Here is a 7,987-nt window from a genome sequence, read left to right as displayed (position 1 = left end):
TTTTTTTGAGGTTGATTTTCTGAAGTAACATGGTAAAGATTAAAAAGGGAGAGGAGCAGAAGGTTAATCTGTCTTCTTATCCCACCACGTGAAAATACAGGCTACGAGTGCCTTTGTGCACAGCCTTATAAACCTTCTGGACGCCTTCCTGATCTTAATTAAGAAGTAATGTCTCATGCTCCCTGCCACAGCGGACATAAATCTTTCCTCCTGCTTCAAATCATTACATAGAAAGTCTTATGGAGGGATCTAGGAGAAGCATCATCTTAGTGTCTCTTACTCACATTTCTACTATGTGATATATTTTGAACTAGATTTGTGGTCACTTCAAAGGCATATTTCCAGATATAAATTAGTGAGTGAATTTATATCAGCTAAATATATATCAGCTAAATATATCTCAGCTAAACAGACAAGAGAAATTTTAATAATATTAGAGAAAACTCTCTCATAAACTTGCTTTCTTTTAAGTGTTTATTTTTTTCAATTTATATATTTATTTGGTTGCTCCAGGTCTTATGTACAGTGTGAAGGATTTTCAATCTTTGCTGTTGCATGTGAACTTTTGGTGTGACGAGGCATCAAACCTGGGACTTCTGCATTGGGAATGTGGAGTCTTAGCCACTGGACCACCAGTAAAGTCCCATAAGTTGTTTTCTTTACCATAAAAAGGATTCATTCATATACCCTGTGGCATGAAAGCCTTGAAATTAGGGGGTCAGAATAAACGCTCTTTTTATACTGGAACCACTCTGGACAGAAGAAGGATCACAGTGCTAAAGCGACTTGCATGTGCCATTTGAAGTGACCTCTGACCTCGCTGTAGTTTCATCTCTGTCCCTTCCTACCTTGGGAAAGTTGTTTCCGAAGCCAGTCTTGAGAGCTTGTAATGAGCTGCTGTGTTTACTGTGAACATACACAGCGCTGCTGTCAAAGCTGCTTTCCCTGCCTGAGATCAGGCAGGTTCTCAAAACACTTCAGGAACTTTTAACGAGTCCTCACAAATCCCCTGTGAAGCGGGACATTCTTCATCTGCCTCTGAGCAGGAGGTAAAACATTTGTCTGACTTGTTTAAGGTCACAGAGGAGAGAGCCAGAGCATACAGAAACAGGAATGAGGCTGGATAGGAACCAGCACTGTGGGTGCAACAAAGTCAGGGCGATGCGCATGGGTGAATGGGGCCAGGCTGTAGGTGTTTTGTAGGTTATTACAGCAATCAAGGGAACAGAGATGCTGAATGTAGGCCCTGTGCCTTTCCTCAGAGTGAAAAGGCATCTGAGTGTGGGCTGGATTGAGGCAGGGACTGGGTGAGGAGAGAGGAAGAAAGCAGGGATCAAAGATCAAGTGTCAGGGTGAGGGAGCAGGGAGGGAGATGCAGGGACTGAATGTAATGGGATGGTGATGCAAGAGTGGAGTCAGAAACAGATCTAGAATGAGTGGAGGGAGAGGTTTGTTTTGTGTCTGGGTCCTAATTTAAGAGGCTAACTGAGTGATGTTACAGAGTAGTTGATGTCATTGAAAAACAAGCTTAAAGTTACTCATACTTTCTCTAGAAACAAGAGATGTGGCTCACTACACAACATCTGAGCAGCACCAGGTGTTGGTCAGGAAGCAGAAGCAGGAGTGGGGATGGGTGTGGGTCAGGGAGAATTAGGTCATAGCCTTCATTGGGGTTTTCATGGGAAAGGCAAGGCAGGGCTGGGTGAAGAGTTTAGGATTAAATAGATTGAATAATCTCGGTGGAGTCTGGGCTCTAGGGGTGATCTCTAGTTGCCTGGCTCCTGGCCCTGGCATGATGAAGGCAGGGCTGTGCACCCAGGTGTCCGCGTATCACGTAGCATGCCTTTTGCTATCTCTCACTTCAGTTCAGTTCAGTTCAGTTGCTCAGTCGTGTCTGACTCTTTGCGACCTCATGAATCACAGCATGGCAGGCCTCCGTGTCCAACACCAACTCCCAGAGTTCAGTCAGACTCACGTCCATCAGGTCGGTGATGCCATCCAGCCATCTCATCCTCTGTAGTCCCCTTTTCCTCCTACCCCCAATCCCTCTCAGCATCAGAGTCTTTTCCAATGAGTCAACTCTTCACATGAGGTGGTCAAAGTACTGGAGTTTCAGTTTTAGCATCAGTCCTTCCAAACAACACCCAGGACTGATCTTTAGAATGGACTGGTTGGATCTCCTTGCAGTCCAAGGGACTCTCAAGAGTCTTCTCCAACACCACAGTTCAAAAGCATCCATTCTTCGGCGCTCAGCTTTCTTCACAGTCCAACTCTCACATCCATACATGACCACTGGAAAAACCATAGCCTTGACTAGACAGACCTTTGTTGGCAAAGTAATGTCTCTGCTTTTCAATATGCTATCTAGGTTGGTCATAACTTTGCTTCCAAGGAGTAAGCGTCTTATAATTTCATGGCTGCAGTCACCATCTGCAGTGATTTTGGAGCCCCAAAAAATAAAGTCTGACACTGTTTCCCCATCTATTTGCCATGAAGTGATGGGACCGGATGCCATGATCTTTGTTTTCTGAATGTTGAGCTTTAAGTCAACTTTTTCACTCTCCTCTTTCACTTTCATCAAGAGGCTTTTTAGTTCCTCTTCACTCTCTGCCATAATGGTGGTGTCATCTGCATATCTGAGGTTATTGATGTTTCTCCCAGCAATATTGATTCCAGCTTGTGCTTCTTCCAGCCCAGCGTTTCTCATGATGTACTCCCCATATAAGTTAAATAAGTAGGTGACAATATACAGCCTTGACATACTCCTTTTCCTATTTGGAACCAGTTCTGTTGTTCCATGTCCAGTTCTAACTGTTGCTTCCTGACCTGCATATAGATTTCTCAAGAAGCAGGTCAGGTGGTCTGGTATTCCCACCTCTTTCAGAATTTTCCACAGTTTATTGTGATCCAACACAGTCAAAGGATTTGGCATAGTCAATAAAGCAGAAATAGATGTTTGTCTGGGCTGCGATAGACCACGTAGAATCATGGCTGAGAGGAGCTACCCCTCGCCCGAGGTCAGGGGCGGAAGTCAGTGGCAGCGGCTGAGAGGAGCAACCCCACATCCAAGGAGCGGCGCAGGAGGGCCGAGAGGAGCTACTCCACGTTCAAGGTCAAGAGGGGCGGCTGTGAGGAGATACCCCTCGTCCAAGGTAAGGAGCAGCGGCTGCACTTTGCTGGAGCAGCTGTGAAGAGATACCCCACGTCCAGGGTAAGAGAAACCCAAGTAAGACGGTAGGTGTTGCAAGAGGGCATCAGAGGGAAGACACACTGAAACCATACTCACAGAAAACTAGCCAATGTGATCACACAGACCACAGCCTTGTCTAACTCAATGAAACTAAGCCATGCCATGTGGGGCCACCCAAGATGGGTGGGTCATGGTGCAGAGGTCTGACAGAACGTGGTCCACTGGAGAAGGGAATGGCAAACTACTTCAGTATTCTTGCCTTGAGAACTCCATGAACAGTATGAAAAGGCAAAATGATAGTATACTGAAAGAGGAACTCCCCAGGCCGGTAGGTGCCCAATATGCTACTGGAGATCAGTGGAGAAATAACTCCAGAAAGAATGAGGGGATGGAGCCAAAGCAAAAACAATACCCGGTTGTGGATGTGACTGGTGATAGAAGCAAGGTCTGATGCTGTAAAGAGCAATATTGCATAGGAACCTAAATGTTAGGTCCATGAATCAAGGCAAATTGGAAGTGGTCAAACAGGAGATGGCAAGAGTGAATGTCGACATTCTAGGAATCAGAGAACTAAGATGGACTGGAATGGGTGAATTTAACTCAGATGACCATTATATCTACTACTGTGGGCAGGAATCCCTTAGAAGAAATGGAGTAGCCATCATGGTCAACAAAAGAGTCTGAAATGCAGTAACTGGATGCAATCTCAAAAATGACAGAATGATCTGTGTTCATTTCCAAGGCAAACCATTCAATAACACAGTAATCCAAGTCTATGCCCCAACCAGTAATGCTGAAGAAGCTGAAGTTGAACGGTTCTATGAAGATCTACAAGACCTTTTAAAACTAACACCCCAAAAAGATGTCCTTTTCATTATAGGAGACTGGAATGCAAAAGTAGGAAGTGAAGAAACACCTGGAGTAACAGGCAAATTTGGCCTTGGAATACGGAATGAAGCAGGGCAAAGGCTAATAGAATTTTGCCAAGAGAATGCACTGGTCATAGCAAACACCCTCTTCCAACAAAACAAGAGAAGACTCTACACATGGACATAACTAGATGGTCAACACCGAAATCAGATTGATTATATTCTTTGCAGCCAAAGATGGAGAAGCTCTATACAGTCAGCAAAAACAAGACTGGGAGCTGACTGTGGCTCAGATCATGAACTCCTTATTGGCAAATTCATACTGAAATTGAAGAAAGTAGGGAAAACCTCTAGACCATTCAGGTATGACCTAAATAAAATCCCTTATGATTATACAGTGGAAGTGAGAAATAGATTTAAGGGACTAGATCTGACAGTTAGAATGCCTGATGAACTATGGGTGGAGGTTCATAACATTGTACAGGAGACAGGGATCAAGACCATCCCCATGGAAAAGAAATGCAAAAAAGCAAAATGGCTGTCTGGGGAGGGCTTTCAAATAGCTGTGAAAAGAAAAGTTAAAAGCAAAGGAGAAAAGGAAAGATATACCCACTTGAATGCAGAGTTCCAAAGAATAGCAAGGAGGGATAAGAAAGCCTTTCTCAGTGATCAATGAAAAGAAATAGAGGAAAACAATAGAATGGGAAAGACTAGAGATCTCTTCAAGAAAATTAGAGATACCAAGGGAACATTTCATGCAAACATGGGCACAATAAAGGACAGAAATTGTAGAGACCTAACAGAAGCATCTGGTACAGTCAGACGTGAAAAAGTTCTGACCATTTTAGTTGATCAGAAAGTGAAGGTTGCCCAGTGATGTCTGATTCTTCGATACCCCATGGACTGAAAATTGCCAGACATTTCTGTCCATGAAATTCTCCAGGCAAGAATACTGGCATGCGTAGCCATTTATTTATCCAGGGGGCCTTCTCAACACAGGGATCAAACCCATATCTCCTGCACTGCAGGCAGATTCTTTAACATCTAGCTACCAGGGAAGCCCAAATTGCCAACATCCGCTGGACCATGGAAAAAGCAAGAGAGTTCCAGAAAAACATCTATTTCTGCTTTATTGATTATGCCAAAGCCTTTGACTGTGTGGATCACAATAAAGTGTGGAGAATTCTGAAAGAGATGGTAATACCAGGCCACCTGACCTGCCTCTTGAGAAACTGATATGCAGGTCAGGAAGCAACAGTTAGAACTGGATGTGGAACAACAGACTGGTTCCAAATAGGAAAAGGAGTATGTCAAGGCTGTATATTGTCACCCTGCTTATTTAACTTATATGGAGAGTACATCATGAGAAACGCTGGGCTGGAAGAAGCACAAGCTGGAATCAATATTGCTGGGAGAAACATCAATAACCTCAGATACACAGATGACACCGCCCTTATGGCAGAAGGTGAAGAGGAACTAAAAAGCCTCTTGATGAAAGTGAAAGAGGAGAGTGAAAAAGTTGGCTTAAAGCTCAACATTCAGAAAACAAAGATCATGGCATCCGGTCCCATCACTTCATGGCAAATAGATGGGGAAACAGTGTCAGACTTTATTTTTTGGGGCTCCAAAATCACTGCAGATGGTGACTGCAGCCATGAAATTATAAGACGCTTATTCCTTGGAAGCAAAGTTATGACCAACCTAGATAGCATATTGAAAAGCAGAGACATTACTTTGCCCACAAAGGTCCATCTAGTCAAGGCTATGGTTTTTCCAGTGGTCAAGTATGGATGTGAGAGTTGGACTGTGAAGAAGGCTGAGCGCCGAAGAATGGATGCTTTTGAACTGTGGTGTTGGAGAAGACTCTTGAGAGTCCCTTGGACTGCAAGGAGATCCAACCAGTCCATTCTAAAGGAGATGGGTCCTGGGATTTCTCTGGAAGGAATGATGCTAAAGCTGAAACTCCAGTACTTTGGCTACCTCATGTGAAGAGTTGACTCACTGGAAAAGACTCTGATGCTGAGAGGGATTGGGGGCAGGAGGAAAAGGGGACGACAGGGGATGAGATGGCTGGATGGCATCACTGACTCAATGGACGTGAGTCTGAGTGAACTCCGGGGGTTGGTGATGGACAGGGAGGCCTGGCGTGTTGCGATTCATGAGGTCGCAAAGAGTCGGACACGACTGAGCGACTGAACTGAACTGAACCTGGGAAGTCCAGTTGACCTGAAGTTTATCATGATTTTAAAGTGTAACATAACTGTTGAAAAGCTAAAAAGATTAGCCTGCTATAGGGAAACCCACCAGCTGTCTTAATGGAATAACTTTCTAATTCTTCAGGCTTGGCAATGGACAGAGGGGCTCCAGATAGGGAATGCTGCTGGACTTCACAGCTCTTCTCTTACCTTAAAGAGATTGCTGTGGCACCAACAAGCTGTACCCCCATCTGTCCTTATTCTAGCACAAGCCATAATTTAAGGTTCCAGGAAACTGGACACAGTTTCTACCCAAAGACTACCATAAATAATTAAACTCCAGGATTGGCTCTTTTCAGAAAACAGAACTCTGGCTCTCCCCAGGGTCCCCTAGTGTGACTTCCTGTCCAGCCATAGCATTGTTTCTCCTTGCTAACCATCCATTTGCCTCTTCAACCAAGAGCCCTCTAAACCCTTCAGAAAGACCCAAAGTGGAACAAGGAAGATGGTCCATCTATTTCCCATTGTAAATTTTCTTCAGTGTTATAATTCTATTCCCAGAATGTTTCTGTTCCATGGTTTTTTGACACTGGAATGATGATTACATTACCATGAGATCCCAATGTCTACTCATGTGATTGGTATGACAGTACACTTTGGCATTAATAGGACAACCATGTTATATCACACTAGTCCAGTATTAGGATGAGATACACACACATGGACAGAGAGGTCCTTTCCATCAAACCATATCATTATCTGGATTAAGAAATAATTTTCTCTGATTTTGCAGTACACAAAATTTTGAATGCTAAATTCGTTTCTGCCCGTCAAAAAAGAAAAACTTTGACAATCTGCCGTGTTTTCCAAAGAATGAGCTCAGGTCGAAGAAATTGAGAACAATGTGCACATTGCTATATTTAAAATGCATAAGCAACAAGGACTTACTGTATAGCATAGAGAACTCTGCTCAATGTTATGTGGTAGCATGGATAGGAGGGAAGTTTGTAGGGGAGTGGATACCTGTGAATGTATGGCTGAGTCCCTTTGTGAAATAGGGGATTTCTTCCCTTTGAAGAAATAGGGAAAATGAAGCTCAGAGAGTAAAACAGAAAGATATGGTAGCTCTCTCTGAATTCCATTTATATGAAGAAGCATGTGAAAGACGTCCTAACAGTGTAATTTTTATGATTCTTTATGACTCAAAGGTTTCTGGTTCTCTGACTTGTTCTATGTCATTCTGGACAGATGTACCAAGATGATTGGGTACAAGATACAAGGAAGTAGACTTGGGTTCAATATAATTAAAAATAAAAACTCTCAAATTCCTAAAACTGCTCCTATAAAAAAGACCACCTTATGATGTATTCTGTCTATTTTTAAACCATCAAAAGAATTCCCCTGGAAGGAATGCTAGTTAGTAAGTGGTTAATAGATAAGGATCTGTAGCTCAATGACTTGCTTCAAATCCCAGTTCTACCACTTACTACAGGTAACCTTGGTTATGTTATTCCAACTCTGTTTCTCTATTTCTTTAGCTGTGTAATGGGTCTAACAATAAAGTTGTGGGGGACAAAACAAATTACAATAGAAAAACCCCTTGGAAAGATAGATGACAAATATTGAACACTTAATAATTGTTGGTTTTTATTAGTTCCTTCCAAACACTAATATTCTTTGATTCTAATTGTAATTATTTTCAATGTCCCTAATGTTCTTTATATATAAGAAGA

Source organism: Bos mutus, chromosome 4 (genome assembly GCF_027580195.1).
Source record: "Bos mutus isolate GX-2022 chromosome 4, NWIPB_WYAK_1.1, whole genome shotgun sequence".
NCBI classification, from domain to species: Eukaryota; Metazoa; Chordata; class Mammalia; order Artiodactyla; family Bovidae; genus Bos; species Bos mutus.
This window is presented reverse-complemented; position numbering follows the sequence as displayed.